Raw genomic sequence first — 26,764 nt, 5'->3', positions numbered from 1 at the left:
AGGGACTTCTGGCTAGTGCAAGTTGGAACTGAGAGTAGGTGTGACCCTTCCCAGGACAGAGCCTATTCTGCTCAGGCTCCAAGATGAAGGCACGTGAGCAGCCAGGCTCCTTGGCCAGCAAGCAGTCTGGGAGAAACTATTCCAGATGGAATGGAGTAGTGGCAGTTTCCTCATCAGCCCTGGCTCTCTAACTGTCTGCCTGCCTAGGCCCAGCAATCCCCAGGAGAGAGGTAGGAAGAAAGGGTCAGGCCTGAGCAGCTGGCGGCAAGGGGGAGGCACACATCTGGCGGGGCCTGTCCCACCCTGGGCTTGGGGGCAGCACACACTGTATCTTTGTCCCCAGGCAACCCCACCATCCCCCAGTCACATGACTCAGCCTGTCACAGGAGGTCATTTAGTCCAACCCTCTGCACTTACATAAGGGGAAATTGAGGCCCCGAGGAGGCAGGGCCCCTGCCCCCAGGACTGCTAAGAAGCAGCAACAAAGAGGGCCGAGAGTATGAAAGGGAAACACCGTCCCCAGGGTGAGGGGAGTGGCAGGCGTCAGCAGAAAGCCAGGTACTCCCTGCCCTGCCCTAGTGGGCACCAGCCCACTTAGCTCTTTCCTAGTAAAGATAGATGAACGGTGAAGAAGAGCTGGGTAAGCGGGCAGGCTGTACCAGAACAAATTCAGGCTGGGTTGTGGGTGCCACAGACATCACAAGTCCCAGTAAGAGGAAGGGGGCTGTATATGCCCAAGGATAGCTATGTTCCACCCTGCTTCCTAAGGGCCAAGCCCAGGCCAGCTCTTCGGTCCCTCTCCTCAGAGAACAGTACCCTGCCAGGCATCAGTGACCCTGGTTAGGTGTTGAGGACTAGAGCCAGTGAGATCAGGGCCAGAGACCATCACCCCAAGTCAGCGCACCCAGCCCCTGCTCATCCATGCTCAACTAACACCCCTGGACCACATTCCCAGCAGCCTCATACAGGGGAGGGCAGGCACCCCCGGGTTGGAGAGCTGGGGAGGGGAGCAGTCTGCGCCCTAGACCCCGTGTGTGTCCCCCCCCGGCCCACGGCCTGCTGGCTGGTGGCAGAAATCGATAGCGGCATTAACGCTGCTCTTGCTCTACTCTCCCCTCCCTCCTCCCAGCTCCAGAATCTGGCTCTGCGTGCGGGGCTGGCAGGTCAATTAGAAGTCAGCTCCCTCCGACACAGCCCGGCCTGCGTTCAGGGCTGGCGCTCTGGCTGAGCCTCCCTGCTTTTGTCTCCATCCTGAGTCTCTTGTGGTGGGGACCAAACCTCATGTTCTGTTCCTCTCTGGCCTTCTCTTTGAATCTTTCTGATCTTCCATTTTTCTGTCCTTCCTCAGGGACTACCCTCTCCTAGCCCCCCAGGTCCTGGGACCTGCTGAGCCTGGGACCAGAAGACGTGATATGTCATTGAACAGGTGCTGCAGGCAGAACGCTGGTTTGTCAGCCACAGAAACTGAAAGTAAGGGATACACAAGGATAACTGTCCTCAAACCCCAGAGTGGGTAAATACCCACATCTAGTCCCCGAGGCCTGGTCCCTATGTTTGTTCCTAATCTGCCCCTGTACCTGGCTCATCATCTACTTCAGACCCCGGGAAAAGCTGATGCCCCGGTCCTAGTGGACCCTTGACCATAGGATCCTTTTGCCTTCCTCATGGAATGGGAGAACCTAAGAAGACCGTCTCCCAGGCCCCAGTCTCCTACTTAGCAGGGTACACAGCAACCCCTTCCCAGGCCAGGAAGGGCCTGGCAGTGCCAAGGCAGCAGGGGAGGAGCTGGGGCTGCGTTGAAGCGGAGCGGGAATGAGCGGGAGGGAAAGCTGGCGGGCAGGCGGGCGGCGGCGGGCGCATCCATCATCGGCCCTGCCAGGAACGCATCCAGCCCCCAAAAAGAAATACTGCGCCTGAGGAGGGACAACAAAGGGCTCCGTTTCATCAGCAATGCGGAGCCAGCGCCCCGCCGCCCCGCCAGGCGCGGTCAGCCCACAAAGGACCCCTTTGTCCATGCAGGAGCCAGGCAGGCCGGGAGCTGGGACCAGGGTCTGACGGGCGGGGACAGAGTCCAGAGGGGGCAGTGGTGAGGGGGAGCCAGTCATGGAGAGCTGGGGGGCAGCGAGGGACATAGGGGCAAAAAAACACAGACAGGTGGTAGGCATAGAGGATCACGAGACAGAGAACTCGAGGGGTGGGTTAGAGAAAGGGGGATTGGAGAGGACAGGGCAAAGGGTCAAGGCTAGAGGACACAGCATCATGGAAACAGAGGCTGGGGGCCGGGATGAGAGAGATCCAGGGCGTCAATCCAGATCAGAAGCTTGACAGTTTGAGAGACATGGAGGCAGAGCTCTGACTCAGGGACCTGAGGACCAAGAGAAAGCAGGTGGACGTGCCCACAGGAGAGGGAAGAAGAGGGAGAGGTTGGGGAGACCAGATGAGACCCACCTCCTCTAGGGCCCATCCCACTCTGGCCCGCGGCCTGGGAGGAGATGGGAGAAGGGGTAGGGGTCAATGGATTCTTGGTCTCAGGGCCTGACCATGGGGCCCAACCTCCTGTGGGCACAAGCTCATTGGCTAAGCTTGGAAGAGAGGGACGGTTGAAGGTGGGGCCACTCTTCTGACAGTGGGGCCACCTCCTGCATCTACCCCCAGGCCTTGGCCAGTCCCCAACGGCACAGACCCTTCCTCCTCTCTAACCAGCTCCCACCATCAAGTGACAGGTTCCCTTAACTGACTGACTAACCCTATCAGCTAGCATGTGCTGAACACCTACTGTGTTCCAGGCCCTGTGCTCTTATGCTTTATAGGTCTTCTCTCCCTCGACTCCTCCCCAGAACCTGAGAGATAGGAACTATTAACCAATTGTGGAGATGATGACATAGAGGCCGACAAGTTCAAGCTGTCAGGCCAAGGTCAAACAGCTAGTGCTGTTTAAGGAAGAACTTGAACCCAAAGCTCAAGTGTTAGTCACCACCCTGCTCTGTGACAGCCTTTGCTCACCTGGGCAACTGACAAGAGTAGCCCAAGGCAAAGTGACCAAAGATGTCCCTATCCCCCAGAGTTGTTACCATGCCTGTCACCTTTACGTGGTCAGGGGGCGAGGTGTCCCAGACCCCAGGGGTTTGCCCCGACTTGGAGGACTCGGAAATACCCAGGCAGAAACCTAGAATTCTGGGCCAGTGACGTCATAATGCCAGCTGGCAATGAGGTCATCAGAGGTGGTAGCCATGCCTTCCCTCCACCCTCAGCCCCAGAGGGACCAAGACTCAGCCCCAGCAGGGCTCTGTCCTGAGCCCTTCAGGCCAGATAGCATGTGGAGGGACACTGAGGGGCAGGATAGTGCTGTCCACACACAGGCATGCACACAAGTGGCCGACAGTTTGAGAGTCTAGATGTCCAGTTACACACAGCCCCACAGCCTACCCAATAGCAGCCCCATGCCCTGCGCTGCAGGGAGACAGTATACAACACAGACCCCCGGAGGAGTGTACCCAATGTTAAATGACAGCAGGAAAGGGACCGAGTGAGGCATGAGATGGGGGGCCTTCTTGGAGGAAGGGACCACTAGCCTGTGCATTAAAGATGAGAAGAGGTTACCAAAGGGGACACAAGCCTAAGAAATAGGGAAGTGGGTGCAAGGTGTGTCTGTGAGGCTGGCAGAATCCCAACGGGGCAGGGCCTTGAGACCAAGGGCAGGATTTTTTTAACAGCTTTACTGAGGTATCATTTACATACTATAAAATTCAGCCATTTATAAGTGTACAATTCAACGATGTGTAGTGAATTTACAGAGTTGTGCAACCATCATGACTACCAAGGGCAGAGTGTGAGCAAGGTGCCAGCCTTTGCTGGCTGGGACAGCCTCCCAGTTATCCCTGCTGCTGAGGGAGGGCCTCCTGGAGGAGGCTGTGTTTCAGCAGGGCCTTCAGGACCCCGAGCTGCCACAGCCTGGGCAAGCCAGCTTTGCAGACTTGCATATCCTGGCTCATGGCACCAGTCCCCACACTTCCATGCTCACTCCTGACATCCCTGCTCCGCCCTCCCCACCACACACACTCCTCCACCCACCTTGGTGGGCTGGTCTCCTTGGCGTCCAAGGGAGACAATATAGACAGACAGACTGATGGCAGGACAGCTGATGGTAGCGGGGAGTGCAGACCACAAGCTATGGTGGTTGAACTGAGCTGAGCAATACAGTGTGTGTGTGTGTGTGTGTGCAGGGGGGTGGTTTCCATCTCTGATTTCCATGATTCAGGCTAGGGAGTTTCCAGAGGGAAAAAAGCCCCACTCAGACCCAAAGAGACATACACGGGACACTAGTCTTGGAGGCTGGGAGAAATGCAGCCCAGCTGGAGAACACAGGGCATATATCTGGCTACGGATGGACACACGTTATAAGGATACCCTGATCACTGCTAGCACCCAGCGGATGGCTCGGGGTGAGACGTGACCTCAATAGCACTAGGGTCTCCCCAAGACTGATACTCTAAGACTGACTGCCAAGGACAAAACAAGAGGCTGCAATCATATTTCCTGGACTTCACACTCCCTCTTATGCCCCTCCACCTAGAGCAGGCACATCCCTCACCCTCCTTGCCTGAGGACCGAAACATGCTGCTGAGAAAGCCCCAGGAGTACATGGAGCTCTGGTCTTTCTTACAGAACTTCCAAAATCAGCTGGAGGAGAGGATCAGCCTATTTCATAGACAGGAACACTGAGGCCCCAGGCAGGAAGTATGCCTTGACCTGGGGCTCTAGGAAGTAAGATGCAGAGCCTGAGACATTCCTGGAAGAGTCAAAGGATGAAGAGGACCCTTTCTTGCTTATGTGGCCTTGGGCATATGGCCTCTGAGTCAGTCTTCTCCATTTGTAACATGGGACCATGAGGATAAGAACTAACATGCATGGAGGTCTTCCTGTGTGCCAGACACTGTTCATGCTTTGTCTCATTGAATCTTCATACATACTTTCTGATGTACTATTATTGCCACTTTTACAGTAGGCGATTTGATAAGTAGTTGTGATGTACAGAAAATGATGTCCTCCTCATTTAGAGCCTCCCAGATCTTAGCTAACATTTCGCAAAGTGATGTCTGAGCTGACACCAACCTGGGATCAGAGCCCACAACCTTACTTAGGACCTCCCTCCGGGTGGGCCTCACCACAGGCAAGCCAGGGAAGGCTAGTTCAGAGACTCCTGGGACGAGGAACTGGGGGGTGGGGGGAGTCTGTCCTTCTGGGGCTTGGGGTGGGGGATCAGGACTGGCTAGGGGACTGGAGTCCTGAGGCCTGGATGTGCCTCTATCCTTTCCCTTCCTGTTGACTTTAACCAAACCTTTCCCCAACACGGAACCTGCTTCCCATCATGAAATGGAGGGTGGTTCTTGCTTCTCTCCCCAAATTGCGGGAGTCATGATCCCCAGAAGAGCCCATGGGGAAGGAGGTAGAGATAGAGAAAAAAAAGAGTCCGGACAGTGACCGCCTCTCACCCTCCAAATTCCAGGAGGGCCCCAGAAGGCCTGAATTGGCCCATGATGTGATTTGCAGATAGGGAAACTGAGGTCTAGAAAAGGGTTTGAGGCAGGTCATAGGGTTGGGACCAAGCCTCAAAAGAAGTGAGGCTTATTGGAGCGAGAGGCATCTAGCTGTCTTCCTCCTCTTTCTTCCAAGACAATATGATGATGAGAGGCCCCAATGAGTGCTTTCTCTCTGCTAAGCATTTTACATGCATTTTCTCACTGAATTCTCTAACTCTAATTAGTATTATGCCCATTTATGGATGAGACAACTGAGGCTCAGGGAAGTAAAGTCACCCGCTTAAGCTCACAAGGTCAATTAGTGGCAGAGCTGGACTTGCAACCAGGTCTGTGTGACTCCAGGGCCTGGCTCTCCAACACTGGCCAATGGCTCCAAGACACATGGAGGGAGGGGTTTGGCTGGAGGATGAGGCCCTGCTCAGCTCTCTGGCTAGGGGAACCCCCTCAGTTTCCCGTGGGTCCTGGCTCTCAGGCTCTGGTCAAAACACGTTAGAGCACTGTTGCAGAAGTCTGCAGCTGTACCCTAAGGCCCAGGAAAAGACGAGAGGGGCTGCGGGTGGGCCGGACGGGCCAGGCTGGGCCAGAGCTCCGGGCATTCCGGCGGCCTCCGCAGGAAGCAGAATGGGACGGAAACCGGCTCTTGCCTCCTCCCCCAGAATCCTGTGGGCAGCCCAGCCGGGCCGCACAGAGGCCCTCTTTGTGCCTGCCCCAACCCGCCACCCGCGGCTGGACCAGGGTTTTGAGTTTCCTGGGGGGGTGGGGGCACCGCCACTGCTAAACCTCCAGCTACCTCCCCTTCTCAGGGGCAGTCACAGCAGTCCACAGCTGGAGGAGGAAATAAGAGGATGACCGAGACTACCCCAGAGACCCTGGGGAGCCTGGAGTCTGCCCACATCTCATCCCCCCAACACTTATACACCCTAAAGCCAGGGCTGGAGGTGGGCAAACAGACCCAGAGACAATGTCTAAGAGGCCATCCCCCTGAGCCTGCCCTATCTGCCAGCAGCTACCAAGTCCATCATGATCTACCTAGCACCCCCAATCCTACTCCATCTCACATAAAGAGGCAGGCCAGGTGGGTAGGGCAGTCCATCTGTCAACTACCATTTCCCACTCTTCAAGAACTCTCTGGACACCTCAAACTCACTTCAGCATTTCAGGGGACAAAAGCCCCTTGGGCGATGTAACTGTGCTCAAAGAATACTAGGCCCCAGGGAGTAAGCTCAGGTTGGAGTATGTATGGTCAGGAGCAGCGCTGTGGACAAGTATATCCGCATGTGTCCACAGAGAGGTGTGTCAGACACCTGTGCATGCTGTATGCATGAACGTGTGTCTGTGGGGCCGTGGGTATGCCTGGGTATGTGTGTATAGCCTCAGATGTCACTCTGGGTTTGAGCATTGATGTATACATGGGGCTTATATACCAGTATAGGTGCAGGTCTTTGTGTGACCTTCCTGTGAGTACAAGTAATGTGTGTGCTATCTACATCTGTATGCCGGAGAGTGTGTGCGTGTGCATAAGTATAGTGGCTTACATGGGGGCTGGATGTTTGTGGGTTCTTCTGGCCCAAGTATCAACATATCTCTGCCATATGTACACCAGTGTGTGTGTGTGTGTGTGTGTGTGTGTATTATGATGTGTGTGTGTGTACACACATACACACTGTGACTAGTATGAAGGCCTCTGAGGGGTTCTGGGATGTGAGTCTAGGGCCACCTGGGATGGGTATGGTGCAGACAGGAAGTGAGGCCAGGTGCTGGAACCCCTATGGAAACAGGAAGCTGCCCGCAGGTGTGCTGGGGCTGTGGTGGGGCTGGGCTCCACCCAGGTTCGGTTTATCCCCCTCAGAAACCAACCCAGGGTTCCATTAGCTGAGAACCTGTCCCAGCCATGAAAGAGGTACCTGCCTTGTCTGCTGTTCAAGACCTAACAGCTCTGGCTAGTGTCTACCCGCCTGCCTGGCCTGAGCGTGGAAAAAACTGGAAAACAAAAGCCCCCAGACCGCAGGCCCTCCCTACAGAGGCGTGGGGGGGGGCAGGCAAGAGGCGGGAGGCTGAGGAGGAGGGAGGGAGGTGTCGCCGCAGCCCCGGAACACAAAAATAATGAGGCGAAAGGGGCCATGGGGCCGAGCCGGCTGGTTCCGGAGTCGCTATCTGACCTTGACAGATGCCACAGCTGGGCGCCTGGAGAGGAGCCGCTGCCACTGTGCTGCAGAATCCCCCCACCCCCGTCACCTCCCCCAGGCCAGGTCGATGGAGGTTCAGGCAGGCCTCAGCCACAGGCAGCCACCCCACCAGGTGGGAGCAGGGCTACCTGCATGTGTCCTAGTCAGGGGCAGGGAAGGGGTGGGAATGTGGGAGGGTATGGAGGCACAGGAGTGGGGTCAGGGCCACTGTAAGGTACTACAGCCACTGCAAGGCACAAAAGGCAGCAATGGGCTCTCCTGAGGGAACCCTGGCCCTCAGGTGTGGCTCTGTATATGACGAACAGAGCATGTTATTGTGCTGGTGTAGCTGTAAGGCTGAGTGTGTGTGTAGGGAAGGGAAGCAGCATGAGTATTGGTGTGACAGAAATGAAGATCACACTTCTGTGTGTGTCCTTAGGGGATACACATGGCTGGAGAGACAGGCTGAAGTCCCTGAAATGGGAGTGGCCACATCACTCAGGAGTGGGCACTGTCGCTCCCCTGCCCCCTCCCAGAGCCATAGCTGTCCTAGCAGGTGCAAGCCATGTTGGGGCCAGGGTTGGGGGGCGGGGAGAGACAAAGAGAGCCACAGGCCTCACCACCACCAAGTTCTGTCACAGCCAGAGAAGTGCCCCTGTAGCCCCCTTCCTAGCCTACCCTCTCTGCCACTGTGGAGGTGGTCTTGGGTATTAGTGATGGGCTCAGGACTGGGCACCACCACTCTGGGGACAGCAGTGAGGGACTGGGGTGCGAACTGCAGGAGGGGGTGCTGGGCTGGAGGTGGATTAGCAATTCCGAGCACTGGCTGCATAATTAAAAAATCATTACGGCAGGCGGGCGGGCGGGCAGGCAGAGCAGAGCCTGAGCGTGTGAGCTCACGCTCAGAGCGGGCGGGGACACTGCCATGGCACTCCCCCTCCCACCGCTTCCCCGAGGAAAAATCCCACCTGCTAATATAATTATGGAAAAACACAAGCACAGAAATTTGGTTTCAGCAAACAATGTGCCTGAGTGCCCAGGGCCTGCCTGGCCTTCAGCACAGCAAGCAGGCTGGTCACTCGTGCCCAGGGCTCTTGGCAGTGAGGCAGGCCCTGCTGGGTTCATACTCCAGACCCTGACCTCCATTCCCTCAGAAGCCTCCAAGAGAAGGAAGTCTGAGGCATATAAAACTCAGCACCTCAAATCCCAAATCCAAGAGTAAACGAGTCAGTCCTGACAGTTTACAAATGGGGAAACTGAGGCTAAGGAATTTACATAAGGTTACTTTTTGTGGCAAAGATGAGAGGAAGAGTTGGATCTCACTGCACCAAGACAACACCTCAGGAGCTCAACACCCACATCCCATCCCTTCCCCTCCACTGTATCCCCCAGCTTCCTTTTAATCATTCATTCCCTCAGCTCTCTCCCTGAGACTGAATAAAACTGTCCAAGCCATGGACCCCAGCACCGCCCAGAGCCTACCCACGTCTATAACCCATGGTGGGGTACGGGGAGCCCCAGCCTCCCAGTTCAGGGACAGGCATCCTGGGTTTGTCTGGGTTAAGCCAGGCAAGCAGAGCTGGCTCCTGCCCCTAGAAAAGCGGCCAGCTCTGGGGCACAGGCCCCAGAACGGCAGAAACAGCCGCCATCACCTCGGGCCTGGAGCGAGCAGCGTGGGGAGGGGAGCCGGCCCTAATTAGTCGGCCTGGGACCCGGGCCGGCGGGCGCCGGGGCGGCAGATGCAGCAGCCAGAGCCATGCAGGCACGTTCGCGGCCGGCCGGGAGGCGGCAGGGAGCCGGGAGGCCCTGGCGCCCTGCGACGCTGTGGGACAGTCAGCCTGGGAAGGCCGGGGCCAAGGAGATTCCTCATCGGGCAGGCCTACCTCCCCTCATTCCTCGGTGCCACCAGGCGCAGCAATTAGAGGCTTTCAAAGTTTGTCCTTAATTGGTTTCATTTTTGCCTCATAAATGATTCATGGCCCTGGAGGTCTTAGAGGTGGAGGGAGTGGCAGAGGAAATTTGGGGAGGCTGTTGCAAGCAGCCAGGCCCCCTACCTGAGATGAGAGAGTGAACACAGTCCTAGCACAGTAGATGACAGGGGCTGGGGAGGCCTTGGGCAGGTGGGATCCTCTAGCAAAAATAAAAACCCAGGCCCTCTCCACGGACTAATTAGAAACTGCACCTTCCCCGTAGACCAGAGCTCTGCCCAGGCCCAGCACCACTGCAGCTGCTGGGGCCCTGGGAGCATGAATAATAATGCGATGGTAACAAAATAACAGTATTAATAGTAATTATAATGATGGTAAACACTTAGGAGTTCTTACTAAGTTCCAGGCGTGCCTTATTTCTTTTAACTATCTTCCCACCAAGCCAGGGAGCAGTACCAGGATTCCCATTTTAAAGGTAAGGAAACTGAGGCTGGGAGAGATTCAGGCCTGCCCTCTGATGCCAGTACTCCACACTTCCCAAGCCCTCAGGCACACAGGGCTCAGGAGCTACAGGCCCCAAAGAAGTCGGGGAAGGTTGTCAGGTCTACAGAAGACTGCAGAGGGCACCAGCAGCCCCAAACCCACCTGGACTAGGTTAGCTCTGCCCCTCAAAAGGCTGTGACCTTGGCTGAACAATATCCTCACAGGACCTTAATTAGGCCATCTGTAATAGGAAAATAAGAGCCTGGTCCAGCGCTAACTCTGTCTGGGCATGAGATATAAAGAGATGCCATAGACCCCATCCCCAGGGAGCTCCCCTTCTAGGGGGTAGATGGACAGACAGACACATATACAGGATTTAACAGTCTGTGCAGAGAGCCCCAAGCGCTTAGCCAATGGCCTAATGTACTGGGGGATGGCATCAGAGAGAGTTTCTTGGAGAAGGTGAAGTGATCAAAGGAAGCTTCTTCCCTCTGACCCCATATCCAGCTGACACAGGATGCTCAGGGGGCAGGTGTGGCCCACTTAAACCCAAGACTGGGGGTCAGTCCTTGAAGAAACTACAGAACATCAGAGTGATGTGGGACACAAAGTGCTCAGCTCAGCCTATCCATGATGGTTACTTTTTTATTCTGAACCACTATGAAAGATAAGGCCTATACAATTAACTGCAGGGCCTACTTGGAGCCTGGAGACACCCTGGAGGTGAGAACATGCACCAAACAAATCCAGGAGTGATTCTATCTATACGGACTGACTCCCCCTAGAGGTCCCAGGGCTCTGGGTTGCTAGCTGTTGGTTCTTGGGTGCCTCACAAATATCACCTCTTCTGGTATCCTCCAGCTTTTGTCCCAATCACATGCAGCAGGTTCCTCTCCCCGAATCTGCTGGCCTTCTCAGGCTCTGAAGCCTGGTGCCAAGGCCAGACACTTCAAGCAGTTAGACCTCTCTGAGCCTCGCCACAGCCCTCTGAGTATGTATGATCATTGTTGTTTCCCAGATGAGGAAAATGAGGCTCGTGAGAAGCCCAGGGATCTGCTCAAGGCCATATAACTCAGGCCTAAACCTCTTGAAAGTCCATGTTCCTCACCTTGCTGGCCTCCTGCAGGTCAGTATCTCTGACTTGTCCTAGACCACCTCTTGCCCCAGCCCTGGCCCTTCCTCTGTCTGGATAAGACTCTACTGAGCTCACACTCCTCCAGACACTAGAACTTAGGCTGTTGTGGTCAGGGGCCTGCAGGGGGCACAGGAGCGGGGTCCCTATGTAGGCCGGGGAGCCCTAGGGTATGGGGCCTCCTGCCTCAGCCCAGCTGGGTCATCCTGAGTACTGGGTGGGGTAGTAGGGGAAGCCTCGACATGCACAAATGTCTGGGGAGGTGGCAGAGGGAGCAGAGGAGGCAGAGGGAGGAAAAATGGTGCCGGGGTACCAGGGTGAAGGGGGTTGGCCATGTTTTCTGGCCCCTCTCCTTGTGGAACAGAGTCAACTTCAAGGCCCCTGTCACACTCGGGAGCAGCTGCCTATGGGAGTGTATATCCCTTGGGAAGAAACCTATGCTTTATACACCCCCTACTCCATCCTGCGGGAGGATACAGCTAAGCGACTTGGGCAAGTCACATCCTCTCTGTGCCTCAGTTGCTTCGTCCGCACAACAGGCCAATAATGTCCCTCGAGCCCTTTGGAAGACCCTTTGGGTATAGGTTTAGAGCTTTTCCTCGAGAAAAGGGATTTGGAAGAACTGGATAAAACATTCTGTGGTCTATGTTGGCTGGGAGTACTTGAGACACTGGGGTCGGTGTACAGTAGAAGCTTGACAATGGCTTGTTAAACATATAAACAAGTGGCTGAATTCACAAGATGCCAAGTTCATCTCAGTAGATCCAGTTGATAAACTCTTTCCAGGTACCTACTCTGGGTCAGAACACTGGTCTACACTTTCCTCCTTACTGTTCACTGCTGCCTGTCCCAGGCCTGCCCAACCAGGTCACTGGGGTCTCTTCTCCCCAGCCTGCCCAGGAAGCTGCACGTCTCAGGCAGGTCAGCTCTGACGTCAGTAGGACCGGCTGGGCATGGAGCCCGCCACCTCCGGAACTGCCAATTAATTAACTTTTTTGAATTAATTTTCCAAGCAAAATTCCATAATTACATCTGTCTCTGTCAGTCCAAGCTGGGCAGGCAAGAGGACCCCAAAATAAGATGGAAAGTAGGGTGAGGGGACTAGGTCAGAAAGGCACTGGTGGCTGGGTTTCACCCCAGCAGGACGACTGCCCAGTGTCCTTATGGATACTGTCTGGGAGGAGGCTGAGAAGCCCAAGCCCCCCGGCCAGGAGTGGGGGACTCAGGGAGACCCATGTCTGCCCAGCTCTTCCTGCTGCCCTCATCCCTGACCCTATACCCCCAAACCACAGTGGGTCTTGGCAGGGCCCAGGAGCAGTATAGGCACTGAGAGGCTGTGGCTGCAGCGTTATAATTTCCCAAAGGGGCTGAGATTAATTAGCTCGCACACAGGCGCAGAGAGAGGGAGGAGAGTGGGAGCAGGGGAGGGCAGCGTCAGGCGAGGAGCTGGCTGGCGCTCCCCCTTGCCTGCCCGCCCAGCAGGCAGTCAGGCGGCCTTGACAGCCTGGGTGCTCTGAAGGTCAGTGGCCAAGCCGGCTGAGCCAGCAGACTGGCACTGTCTCCTTCCCAGAATCCCTGAAACCAAGGCTGGGGGACCTCAACAAGGACAGCCTAGGAATGGGGTACACTGTCACCACCATCACTTGAGTCTGTGCCAGGTGATCTGTCCACACCGTCCTAAAGAGGTAGGCACTACAGTCCACCCATTTCACAGATGAGGATACTGAGGTTCAGAACTGAGTGAGGAAGTGACTGGTCAAAGTCATCCAAGTTGTGGATGGTGGCGAGATTAAAATCCAGGTTGGTCCAACTCTAGAGCCCACCCTGCTCCCCCTGGATCCCATGCCAATGAGAGCCGCAGGAGCCTAGGGGACCTGAGGACACCAGTGGAAGGGCATGTGGGTGTGTCTGTCTGTGACTTATCCCTGCCTCAGAGAACAAGCATGGCAGGCTCAATCATTTCTCAGATGTAGAAACTGAGACCAGAAAAGGGAAGTGACTTCTTGTTACACAGCACAGGGCCCCAAACCCAGAGAGTTTGCCCTTCCATTTGAGATTAGCACCAACTTTCAGCAACATAAACCCAACTCAGTGACCTTTAGTGAACCCTGACCCAGAGCCACACTGTGCCTCGTGCTCTCTTTGGCTAACCAGCATACGAATTGGGGGTGGGGGGTGATTATGGCTGTTCTTGTGTACAGAAAGGACGGTACCTCCAGCTCAAGGGCATTCTCTCAATGACTCCTTGCAGAAAGGGGAAAGAAGCCCCCAGGAAGGTGAGAGGTTCGGGGGTGGGGGATGGGAATAGTGTGTAGCCATGACCAGGCCCCTAGGTGGTTTTCACAATTGAGATTCCCAGAACCCGTCTGCAAGGAGATCCATAAGGGGCAGCAATCTGCTCCCCGGGGCATCCTTGGCCCCCTATCCCACTCCAAGTAAACTACTTCCCCTGGAGAAGTCAAGGCCAACGGGGCTCACCCTCCCTAGGCCTAAGGGTCAGCGGTCCTGAGGCCCTTGCATCCAAACTTGGGGAGTACCCTGAGATAGCAGAGATCCCTAAGAGAGTCAGGGGGCTGGGCATAGGTGGGGAAGGGGCTGGCTCAACTAGGAACTTTACTCATTGTATGTGATCATGGGGGGATGGGTAGAAGCCCCCAGAAGTACAGGCGCAGGGGTTCACACGGGCTTTGGAGTCAGGGTTTCTCTCCTACTCTGCAGGCTCTAGCTTAGGTGACCTTAGACAAGTTACTTGACCTTGGTGAGTCCGTTCCCTAGTCTGTGAAATGCCCCACCCCCATCAGGGTCCCAGAGAGGACATTTGTGAAGTTCTCAGTACAGGGCCAGCATGTAGTAGCATTCAATAAATGATATCTGTGTTATTTATACTGTCATCATCAGCCAGCACAAAAGTGAGGGTCAAGGTCAGCCCAAGCCAGGAGTATCAGAGAACCTAAGTTGTGGCCCTAGTTCTGCCACTGTTTGACTTTAAGTCTGAGCTAATCCCTTATGCCTCAGTTTCCCCAGCACCAGAGAGTATCCCCTCCTCTACCCTCTTACCTGCAGGAACATGGGGAGATGATCGCACAGTATGGGTCTGAAGGCGGCATAAGGAGGGCAGCACTCAGCTGTCCAGGCTTTCACTTCCTTTTCTGGCCTACAGGAAGCACCCACCTATTCTTCCTGACAACCTTTCCTCTTTCCTCCCTGCCCCCCACCCCTAGTCCTGCCTGTTTATGTCGGCACTTCTTCAGTCTCTCAACAGTCCTAATAGTTCTTCTACACAGGTATGTGCCAAGCTCCTCACCACCCTCAAAGGCCCCAACTGCCACCTGGAAGTTCCTGTTTGAGGGAAACTTGTGGCCTTACTGTGTGTTGGGGGTTGGAGGACAAGGGAGGTCTTGGCTCTGTTTCCTCTCATACTGTAAAGCACCCAGGAATGTCTGGACACCCAAAAAGCCTGGGTTCCTCTGTCCTGGGTTGAACCCATTCCCATCCCTCCCCCTCCCTATGGCTCCAAGGTTAGTCTCTTCACTCCCACATCTCACCATTCCCATCTGAGAAGAGCTCTAAAGAAGGCTAAATCCAAGACATTCTAATTAAAGAGTCCGTGTTGTGGGGTACCACTCCCAGGAAAATGCCAGTTTTGGCTGAGCGGACAGGTCGGGGGGAGGGCTCACCTGGAGATCCAGGTGTGATATGGTGAGAATCATACCCACCATCTACTTCAGATCATACAGCTTTGAGATAGAGATAAAGCTCCTATCAATTTTATAGGTGGCAAAAGTGAGGTCAGTGAGGTTGGCAGACAGGCCCGTGATTATACAGCACCCAGTGACCACATCAGGTTTGGAGCCTAGGCCTGCCTAACTCCAGAGTCCATGGCTCAAGAAGCATCTAGTCATTCTGACTGGCCACTGCTGTTTTCCTCAGGATGCTTAGGTCTCTCTTCCCTCCTAGACCACTGTCCAGGCCTTTATGGAAGAGACCTGTGTGGCCAGGAGGTAGAACCAGCCTAAACCCAAATCCTTACAGCCACCTGCTCCTTGGCCCTTGTTGGGCTGTCTCAATCCTGTGGGCCCAGAATGATCTGTAGCTGGGCCTTAGGTGACTGTGTCCAAAGCTCTTCATGACCATGAAGCCATCCCCTCAGAAGACTCAATTCTCTCATCTGAAAAATGGTATATTTTTCAGTATATGAAAATTGGATATGCCCCCAGTTCTGCCAAGTCCAGAGAAGGCAGGCCCCAGCCACAATGGGCAGCAGCAGAAGCTTATAGACATCCCTTCAACCCAGCAAATCAGCCCCTCCTTGTACTCAGGCCAGCTCTGCGCCCATTTTGCAGGCCACTAAGGATTAGAGGGAGATAATAAGGGGCTTAGGAACCAAGAGGCAGAGGAAACTGGGTGCCAGGGTGAGCAGGGAGGGTGGGCAGATAGACTCCTGGGGTACAACCCACTAGATCAAGGGAGTCTCATTCTTCCCCCTATCTCTGGCACTCCCAATCTCCCAAGGATCCCACCCCAAGTGGGGGAACAGCTGGCCACTTGGCATTCCCAGAAAATCGATTTTCCATGGCTTTCCTTCTCCAGGCTTTCCTTTTCCTAGCTCCTCTGCATCCCTCTTCATCTACCCGCAACCCACTCTACCCAGAACAGAGTGCCCCATCCTGGAGGGCAGGCTGCTTTAACAGTTCCATGCCTGATATTTGCACCTCCTCCCCAGAGAAGGCCAGCCAGCCTGGAAGACGGGGGAGAATGTTTCCTTCTAATACCCAGAACTCAGCTGTCTCTACACGTCCGAGGGTCAAGCCTCCTTTGTATGAGCCCGAACAGGGGGCATTTGGATGAGAGGAGCGCCAAGTGGCCTGTGTGTGTGTATGCGTACCACACTCTGTTCTGTCAGTGCTCCTGACCCAACTCTTTGGCACCATCTGGGAGTGAGCTGTGGCTTGAGGACAACTGCCTGAGCCTGTGAAAGGTTGCGGCAGACACACAACTGCTTTATGAAGCAGTGTGTGGGGTCCTCCCAGGGGCACGGGACACCAATGTGTGACTGTGTGTGTCCATTTGCCAATATACATGCATGTGTGTGTACATACCAGATGCTTAACAGTGAGTGTGCCTCTGGAAAGCTCACAGTGTAGGTGACGGAAGCTGTACCATGCATATCAGTTGTGCGTGCAGGTTGTATGGAACTGTGTGTGCTGAGTGACTGTGTCTGTCCCAAGTATGTGCCTCCGGGTGTGCCACGTGGGGAGTGCGTGAGTGTGCTCTGCCTGCCAGGCTGCAGGGCCTCGTGGGGCTGCTGGGGATGGGGTGACTCACGTCTCCTGAGCTCATCCTGACGCCCGCCCGCCCAGCTCACCCTGCTCTGCTGGGCTCATGGCCGCCAGCGCAAGAAGGAGGGAGGGGGGAGGCATGGGCAGACGCAGCGGGGAGGCTGGCTTGATAAATAACCTGCTGCTTCCCCAGGCCTCAGAAAAGGGGAGGCTGCATCATGGGGAGAAGCGAGGAAGGCAGCCCTGGCCCCCCAGGCTCTGGCTGCCCTGGCCCCCACAGCCCAGGCTGCAGCTCCGGTTCCTGTTTCATCGAAACCTGAGCTGGGAAAAGCCTATCGGGTCATCTTGCCTGTCCCGCCGGCCGCCAGGCCCAGGCAAGCTGCCCCTCAGGGGACAAGCCCGCAGCCTGGCCTCCCAGCCAGTGGGTGGCTGGGTGGGGGGAGGATATTTCTGTCCAGACTAAATGCAGCTCCAGGGCTCTGTCTGTACACCCCCCCCCCACACCAACAACAGCTGCTCCCAGGGGCCCTCTGTCTCTGTAGGACTAAATATAGCCCCCCACCCCAGCAGACCCCCAATATTCACCATTCCCCATTGGCTCCACACACCATGAGAGTAGGGAGAAGGCCAGGGAGTCCACTGTGTGACCTTGGGCCAGTGTTTCCCCTCTCTGGGCTCTCAGCTATGTGACACCAAGCATTACTCAGCTCTAGGTCCTAATCTGCCTAACAGGCATTATTGGAGAACAGACCACAAAGGGGACTAAATTGGGGTCTTTGTCCAGGAAGATATAGGCTGAGGTCCCCTCCTCCAATCAGTGACTTCAATCAGCTTCAGCAAAAATAACCAGGCGAGCCCCTCCCCAGCAGCTCAAGTACCTTTAGGCTTATAAACACGGCCCCCTTCACCTTGCCTGTTCCTTGTCCAGGCTGGGCAATACCAGGCTCCTCCAATCTGCCCCAGCCGGACCCTGGCCAGGAAACAAGTTGTGCCAGGCTGGCGGGGGGGGGGTCGGGCATAGGAGCATGACAGCTGCTATTTCCTGGAGGCCACAGTCAGGCACAACCCGGATTCCTGCCTGGCTCCACACTCTACCAGACAGCCTCTCCAGGCTCCGGCCCTCAATAGGGCACTCCCCTGCCCCAGTGTCAGCACCATCATCAAATCCCAGCCAGGGTCACGGTCCCACTCCCCTCACTGTACTGGTACAGTCGGGAAGAAGGGGCTGGATGTACCTTCTGGACTGGAAACTGTGGTCTCTGCAGGGTTCAACAGGCGGGGGAGGCAGCCCCAGCTCCCCAGCTTCCCACCTCCCGCCTGCCCACCCGGCTGCTTCCCCCAGCCCCACACGCACCAAATTCCCCACATGCCTGTCTGTCTCTGACAGCTCTCGCAAATACTTGGCTGAGCGGGCACCCGCTGTTCTGAGCCCGCTGTGCCTCCTCCCTGCCTTCCCCGGGGGGCTCTGCTGGCGCAGCCAGAGATGGGAGGGGGCCAGAGCCAAGAAGCTTGATGGGCAGTGGGGGGAGCAAAGGCAAGAGGGACCAGTCTCAATTCCGAAGCATCACTCTAGCCCCCAGGCCTGGGGGATTGAGGGATCTGGGAGGCCACTGTGAGCCAGCCCTAGCTGGGAGGCAGCTGCCGACGCCCCCGCTGCCCCCGGAACCTCCCAGGAGGACCTTCCGGAGGCCTCCTACTTGCCTCAGCCGATGAAACAGCATCTGCCACCCCCGCGGCGGCAGCCCCGGACAGGGTGGGGGGGAGGGGGCACCACAAGGCCCCTGGGGAGGGCTTTGAAATCTGGACTATGGCCCAGCCCCTCCTGGCAGCCCCAGCCCCCAACCACAGGCCTAGCCTCAGAGCATGGGGAGCAGGGGGTGTGTTTCAGCCCTCCCACGATGTCGGGGGCACACCTGCCCAGCTGCCAGGCCTGGGATGTCTCCACTTGGACTGGCTGGGGGGCCTTGTTTGCCCCCAGCTACACACCCTCCTGCTTGCCTTGCCTCCCTCCCAGGAGACCACTGGAGGAAACACTTCCTGAGAAAGGCTGGGATTTTCCGCTGGACAATGCCTGACTGGCTAGCTCCTTATCTCCCACACCTCATTTCTTCTGTCACCCCTTCAGCCAAATCACACTCTCACCCTATGTCTGCAGGCAAAAAGCCCCCCTCCCCAACCCACCTCTCTGCCATTTGCCTCAACATCCCCAATATCCACAGTACCAGTACATATCCAGGCACAAAGCAGACCTTGAATGAATGACCTCATAGAATAACATTCTCCATTTTACAGATGTGTATACTGAGGTCAGGAAAGAGCCTAGAGAGCTAGGCCTCTCATCTGCTGCTCTCTCTTCTTAAAGGAGACTCTGACTGCAGGTCCCTTCTCTATGCATTTACCCCCACCACAGTTTTTGCCCCAGGAACCAATTCAGCCCTTCTAGTTTACTGGAGGCATTAGGGGACTCCAAGCAGGACTTCTCAGTGCTTTAGGTCCAAATGTCCAGCTGGCTATGTGGGACTACTCTCCCACGGCCCGATAGTGTTCTTGAAAAGAATCCCAACTGTATTGTCTTTGTGATGCTAGACTGTGGGGTACGGCCTCCTCTCCCCATTGCACAGATGGGGCTGCTGAGGCCCCCAGGAGAGGGGGGAGCTGCAGGTGGCCATGAATCAGAGAAGGAGCTGGGAAGCCGCCCGGCCCTGCCGGCTGTTGCTGGAAGAAACAGCCTGCATTTCCTCCTCACACTGGTGTCTTGGGAAGCGTGGGCATCGGGCAGGCGGGCACTGCTGAGAGGACCCCTCCTGTGCCTGCAGGCCAGACGCACTCCCTTGCTGCCTCACTGGGCTCACACAGCCCACTCCCCAAGCTGGCGAGATGTCTAAAGAGCACTAGACCATTGGCAGAACTGGGTTTCTGACTCAGGTTCGTACTCATGTCACCTGAGGGCACCGCAGGGAAGCCCCTCCCCTCAGATCCTCAACGTCCCTGGGTGTCAAACAAGATTGAAACATGACCATTCATGCTTCCCTCCAGCAGTTAAAACCCATGGTTCTGTGATTCTGCAATTCTAACAGGAAAGGGATCCTGACTGAAAATGCCTCTGTTCCAAGCATTCTGATTCTAGACTCCTGTGACTGAATATTCTAGGCCACCAAGATCTGACACTCCAAGAAGAAAGGGGCTAAGCCTCCTGCTATGAGTCCAGCTAATCAATTTCCCATCTAGCTGTAGGTGAAGCAAGAGGCTGGGTCTCTCCCATCAGGGTCAACAGGAACTGGACGTGAGGTTGGGGCTGGAGGATGGCTGTGGGCCTGGGGTAAGAGCTGGTCTAGTCCTGGAGGACAGGCCAGCTCCTCAGAGCACACACAATCACTGATGTCAGGAGGCCCAGCCTTTGCCAGAGCAAGAGTGAGTAGCTAGAGGTTTGTGAGCCTGCACCCCCATCCTGCAGATCAGAGGGAGGACAGGCGTCAGGTCAGGGCTGGTCTCTCTGCTTCTCAGGTTCCAAGCCAAGCTCCACGCTTCATCTTCCTGTCTTTACCACCCACTGCTTCCTCCTTCCCACCAGTCCCCTCACCTCTCAGACTCCCAGGCCGGCCCAGGCCCAGGCTAGCTGGCAGGCAGCCAGCCAGGGCAAAGGCCCCCAAGCCCATTTGATAGACAGAAAACCTCAAGTCCAGGGAGAAGATGTGACTTGCCCTGAGGGCTCAACCCCAATAGCTTACTGGTCTCCAGCCAACATATCTCAGCCCTGTCCCTTACCTCACTTTTCAGGATCCTCTACAGGGCCAGTGGATTTCTACATACCAGTCTGATAATAAGCCGGCCCCCCATCCCAGTGTCCCTTGAAAGCACTCATTCCCACAGCTAATCATCTGGTCACTCATTCATTCATTCTATTATTACCCAACTGGTCAGTCAGCCCATCTCCCCACCACATCCCAGGACCCTTGACAAAGGTATGAGGGCCTCAAGAAGGAAAAAGAATAAAACCTGTAGTCAGAAAACATTTAGGGAGTCCCTGCTGTGTGCCAGGCAGAGTGGAAGGTGCAGGAAAAACCAGATGCAGACCAACCCTGGCTGTCTTCATGGTGTTCGCAGCCGGGCAAGGGCTCTGCCAGGACCCAATCCCACTTGTCAATGGCAAGTCCAGGGGAAAGTCACAGACTCTCCAGCCTCAGTTTCCTCAACTGTAAATGGGATGCTAATAGCACCCAACTCACTAGGCTACTGTGAGAAATAAAGTGAAGGCTAGAAACATAGAGCTAGTTAGCTATCACCATTACCATTGTTATGACTTTTATTATTATTGTTGTTGTTGTTGTTGTTGTTGTAAGAACTGGAGAACAACTGATTATAGAGCAGCAGCTAGAGCTCTTCTGATACTTAACTGGTGCCAGGTACTGGAGTGGGAAGGAATTACTACATCCCATTGCAAGGCTGGCAAGGAGCAGGCTCAAAGGATCCCATAAACATCTGATGAATGAGGGAGTCAATGACAGGAGGCATGGCCCTGCCTCCAAGAAAAGTGTAATCCAGCATGTGTTCATGCACGTTGCACACATATATATATACACAAACACTTCGGTGTGTACAGGTATCCATGCGTGGGACCTGGGAGGTTCAGCAGAGGGCAAGTTATGTGGGAGTCGTACAGCAGAAACACAGCTGCTCATGCCGGGTGAGGCCCCCAACCCCACCAGACCCCACCCCTGCCAGTGATCACAGCAGAGCTGAAGGGATGCGGCAAGAGCAAGGACCAGGCCCAGTGGGGAGAGGCCCAGAAAAGATGCTTTACATAGTTCTGGCCACCAGATTACAGGCCTAAGCTAGGCTCCTGGGTGGGAGGGGATAGGGTCCACCAGGTGCTGCCCCACACAAATCAGGCTCTAGAGCCCACATACACCTGTACTGGCACTGCACTAAAGTGTTCATGCTTGCGGACCAGGCAAGTTTGAGGTCAGAAGAGGTCATGGGGAAGGGAGGAAACAGGGGGCCCTAGGGCCACGTGGGGTCTATTGGACGGGGGAGGGTGGGTACTGGGTTCCCCCAGGGCCACCAGGCAGGCCTGGCTCTGCCTTGCTGGGGCAGGCAGCTGGAGGGGAGTAAATATAGCGCGGGGCGTCCTGGCCACATTCCTGGGAGGCCAGCAGGGCCCGCCTGCCCGCTGCTCTAGGCAGAGCGCAGCAGCTAGGGCCCAGAACTGCCACTGCCCTCTTCCCAAACAAACAGAAAAATAAATAAAACCAGCTCTCACAGCCAGTACAGCTGGGGGGAGGGGGCAGGAAGGGGTGGACCCAGGAGGGGGGCAGGCAGACCAGTTGCCGCGGTTTCTGTTCTGCTGGGAAGGAGGCGGCCAACAAAAGAGGAAAATGGAGGAAAAGGGCAAAGAGATGATCAGAGATGTAAGAGAAGGGGAGAGAATGGGTATGAGAGATGGAGAGTGTGACAAGTAGAGGTGTCAGAGAGGCAGGTCAGGAGGAACAGGAAAGATGTCAGGGCCAGTTGGAGGAAGGCAGAGGCAGCCTCGGGTCAGTAATTCAGCAATTCAGCGGCAGGCAGACAAAGGGGGCCTGTAGACTGGGGCAGGGGGCTGGCTCCAAGGGCCATGAAATATTAAAGAGCCTAGGCCAATGACTGACAGAGGTCATAGAAATAAGGAGACCAGCCAGGGAGATATGGGGACCCTGACCCCCTCTCTGCCTGTCCCTCTCCACCACCTCCAGCGGAGCCAGTCTCCCCAGCTTTCCTCCCGCTGTGGCTCCTTTCTGTCTTTCCACCCACAGAGAGGACAGACAGGGTGGGAGGGGCCGTGGGGATTAGTGATGGCAGGGGACCTTTGCGGTTCCCTCTTCCCTCTGGCTGATCTGTGCGCAGCCAGCCTTCCAAAGCTGCCAGCCACCTTAGCGAGAGGGCCAGGAGGCCTGTCAGCACAGCCGCTGCCACGGTGCTGCCTGGGGAAGGAGGGGGTAGACTTCCAGCTTCTTTATGGAAAAAATCAGCCAAGCCACCACTTTCCACAGAGACCAGCGGGGAGGGAAGGCCATGCCTCAAAGCTCAGCTGAGCCAGCGGAGTAAAAGAGCAAGCCAGCCAGCAGGTCATCCTTTACCCCTCCCCCACTCCACCTAGGCCCCATTACCAGCCTCATAACCTTGGTCAGTCCCCTCTTCTCTGAGCCTGTGTCTTCACCAGCCCCACCCCACCCAGGCTTCGTGTGAGGAAAGAAAGGAGGCAAGTAATTCGCTTCAAACCTGCTGGGGCAGGCTGAGGCTAAGCACCTGCATGCGGACAACCCTTCCATGTCCCTGTGAGGTCAGGCCTATTATCAGTCCCATTTTACAGATGGGGAAGAGAAACTCAGAGAGGCAGAGTGATACACCCAAGGTCACAGACCTGATGATTAGCAGAATGGAGACAGAAACACTAAGTGTAAGCCACGTGTTTTCTTCCTTTTCACTGGGGGATATGAGGTCCTCATCACCTTAAAAGCCAACTTTAATTGAATGCTGATTGGGTTAACCACTGGTGCTATGCATTACACCACCATCCCTGTGTCCATCTGAAAATGGCCTTATGGAGCAGGCACTTGTAATATCCCATTTCAGGGATGAGGAATCTGAGAATCACAGGGAGAACGCAATTCACCCAAATGTCACACATCCAGCTAGACAGTGACATGGCCAGGATTTGGAGCCAGGTCCGACTCCAGAGCCAGTACTCACACACTTGTCTGGGTGAGGTCAAAGGAGGGGGTTAGGAAGACCTAGTAGAGGGAAGTTCAGTGGTCTGTTAGCCCCGAGAACCAACACCATGAAAAGGCCAAAAACAAGGTCACAACCACTGTACCAGAGGACAGCCAACAACTGCTGTGGGAACAGGAGGAGGGCAAAGCCCGTAGGGGCCGGAGGTGAGGGTACCACCTAGGGTACTGGCCAGAGTAACCTGCCTGATCTACCCAGAGCCTGTGTACCAGATAACACAAGCCGCTCTCCCCCCGCATGGGGATACTGAGGCTAGTCAAAAAAGGACCAGCAGAGCCCTGTTCTATTGGCCCCGAAGGTTCTAACCTTCACGCCAGGGTCAGTGTGCCAGAAACTAATCTCACCCCCCCAAGAGCCCCTAGTGCTAGTGGAAGGGGGCAGGATTTCCCCACTCCCTTCCAGGCCCTTCAAGCCCAGAGGGAGGCCAGCATCAGAGGCAGGAAATGAAGAAGAATTTGCGATCTAATTGAGCTGGCGGGGGATTAGGCCACAGAATGCAATTACAGGGGCTGGAGCTGGGCCAGGGGCACTGACACCCCTAGATGTGGCCTGGCCCAGGTGACTATGCCTAGCCAGTCTCTGGTCAAAGACACCCTACTGGGAGGATGGGGAAGGATGGGCAGACAAGGATTGAGGCCAGAAGGCTCTTCAGCACACAGAAGACTGCAGGGTTCCAGCTCTATGTAACACTCAGAAATTTTCCTGAGAATGCTACCCCAGGGAACAGCCCTATGAACTCTCCCATGGGGAGCAGCAGATAAGAACATACACTAGCACTGCCTCTGCTCATGTATGTACACACGTGTTCATGTTCCCAGGAAAGCCCCACATATCCATGTTCACTTGCATGGGAACAGACTCCCAACCAGCAGACACAGAGCTCTGGTCCTTTGCTGCCATTGCCTCCACCAAAGGCGGGGGGACTCAAAACAACAAAAAAAAATACACCCATGACCTTAAAATCCTTTTATTCCCGTAATCACAGGCTGCCATCGCCGTGGATACGCGCTGTCACCCCGGCCCCAGCCTGTCTCCCTCCACGGCTTCCAAAACTCCCAGCAGGCAGGCAGACGGGGAGGCTGCCCAGTTACTGACAGGGAGGGCAGGGGAGGGAAAGGACCGGGTGGGAGAGGTTCGATAGTACACATGCTCACACTCAGGGTCTCAACCAGAGAGGGAGAGACTCAAAAAGACAGACTGGCAGACAGAAATGCAGAAAGGGAAAGGAGCACAGACACCAGCCACCAAAGACAGACACAGACCACTGCCCACACAACTCAGATATGCCCACTCCCAGGTTCACACACATTTTCCCAATTCAGATACACCACTCAGAGAGTGCCAGACATTTACAAGCATATACAAAACAGACATACACAGATCACAAACATATATTCTACAAAATCCCAAGCATACACAACTCAGAATATACATATTCTCAGATTCCCAGAGACAAATCCAACTTCAGAGTCACACATGTGTACATATACAATGCAGACACACACAACTACTAGATCCACAGATACACATGCTTATACTCCCATATCCCAAGACAGACGGACATACATTTAACACAGATGCACAGATATACATGTCCTGAGTCATAAGCACACACACTGCCCAGATTCCCACATCCCAGGCCAACAGACTAGACCCGAACAGCCTCCTCTAGCAGATGACACTGCCTTTGGCTTTAGGGGGCAGTTAGAATGGTTACCAATTCCTGGGTATTTGAGGGGGGCAGTCCTTTCTCATTGCCTGCAGCCTGGGAGGTGGGCTCAGTGTTGGGGGGAATAAGGAGGGAAGTAAGAGGAAATAACAAAAAAAAAAAAAACGTGAGTGGGATATTCTTGTTGGGCAGTAGCGCGTGAGTAACTGGGGAGGGTTTTTGTGGTCTGGTGAGTTTCAGCTATGAGTGAGAGTTTAACTATTAATACACTTAATCGAGGACACTACACATATACACACAGAGGCCGGGGGCTAGAATAGGACCAGGTGATGAGGATAAGAGAGGGAGAGTTGAAAAAAAACTGGAAAAGCCCCAATCAGGGCCCCACAAGGTGGGGGAAGAGGGCGGAGCTCCCACCCTGGACCTGCCTCCAGAGCAGGCTCAATCAGTGTTTCATTTCTGTACCCCCAGATGGGAAGGGCTTGACACACAATAGGTGTTCAATAAACATATATTGGGCTAATAAGTGAGTTCTATATAAAGAATAGGCAATAACAACTAATAACAATAATCGAGTCCTGCCCCTTCCTTGGCCAATTAAGGCATGCTCTAGAGCACCTTGCTTGGAGAGTTACCCCTCCAAACATGAGCTCTACAAAAGCAGGCCTGGGTCCCACTTATCAGTATCCCCCCATTCCTCCACCCTATCCTGCACCCTAGAAAGTCAGCTGACCTCAGCCCAGCCCACATCTCTCCTTCCCAAGGAGAACCCTCATGCCCATTCCACCCTCGCATAAGTAACTAGATGGGGTCCTAAAGAAGATGGGGTATTGAACTCCTAGAGACTTGATTCTCTATCCAAATGCAACCCTGCCCATCCCACCCCCACACTCCTATGAGCCTCAGTTTCACACTTGCCAAATGGGTAGGAGGCAGGCATAAAAGCTAGAAAGAGGCAGCAAGAGTTGGGGTTCACAGTGGGAGCCCACAGCACATAAGCCTGTGTTGGCCTGAGCCGTGAATGCAGAATCCTCTCCTCCCCTCCCCTTCCCCCACCCAGCCCAGCCCAGCCGGGTGGACATTCCAGGCCTCACGTGACATAGACGAGGCCGCTGGCCCACGGGTAAGTCAACAGGCTCTGTCTGGGGAGAGATAGGAGGCCCTGGCCAGGGTCACCTGCTGAGCAGAGAAAACACCCGGGCCCAAATACACACACATAAATAAGGCGCCAATGGACAGCCAGCCAGCCAAGGGTCTATCCTCTGCAGAGGAACCTCTGCCCCCACCTTGGAAAGGGAGGTGGCATGAGGAAGGGAGGTGCAAGACTGGTTAGGGGCCTCCATGAGAGAGCTTCGGCTCCCGGAGGATTGCGGGGTGCGGGGGGAGACTTCTACAAAGATTTCCAGGGCTAACTGAAAACTCAAAGACCAACCTCCCTCAGCTGTTCCCACCCCTTCCCAGGGCAAAAATCACCCCCTCTCTCTCCTCCCCAAGGAGAGAGAACAATTTCCGTTCTGGGATGGGGGTGACAGCTGCAGAGCGGGGCACTACTCCCCCCCTCCACAGCTCTTGGTTGAGTCTCAACCAGGGAAACTGCTAAATCAACACTACGCAGTAGTAGGTAACACCGGCCTCAGTCTCTCCGCATCTCTCTCAAAACGGGGTTTGGGAGGAGGCTTCGGGTCCCAGTTCCTGGGTTTCCCGTGGAGGCTCGAACTCAGGGTATGGGGCCTTTCAGGAGGGGGACAGGGGCAAGCTGAGGCTAGTACGCCCCCCTAAGAACGTCTAATTTAAATGCTCCCA

The 26,764-nt window shown here is 55.3% G+C and overlaps 1 protein-coding gene across 3 annotated transcripts in view; it reads right to left on the bottom strand.

Moving 5' to 3' along the window:
• CXXC5 (CXXC finger protein 5) overlaps window positions 1-26,764 on the bottom strand; it is a 33,605-nt gene that overhangs the window by 4,474 nt on the left and 2,367 nt on the right. The window contains exons 1-2 of one of the 3 annotated variants that reach the window (XM_039836276.1): window positions 11,080-11,090; window positions 6,175-6,177 (exon numbers count right to left, since the gene is read on the bottom strand). The exons of the other annotated variants lie outside the window; for them this stretch is intronic. The gene's annotated coding sequence lies outside the window, so the exon portion shown is untranslated. Of the gene's footprint in view, window positions 1-6,174; window positions 6,178-11,079; window positions 11,091-26,764 lie in introns of those variants that run through there. 3 annotated transcript variants of the gene reach the window in all.

The sequence above is a fragment of the Pteropus medius genome, unplaced genomic scaffold, assembly GCF_902729225.1.
Source record: "Pteropus medius unplaced genomic scaffold, Ma_sr-lr_union100, whole genome shotgun sequence".
NCBI lineage: Eukaryota > Metazoa > Chordata > Mammalia > Chiroptera > Pteropodidae > Pteropus > Pteropus medius.
This window is presented reverse-complemented; position numbering and strand designations above follow the sequence as displayed.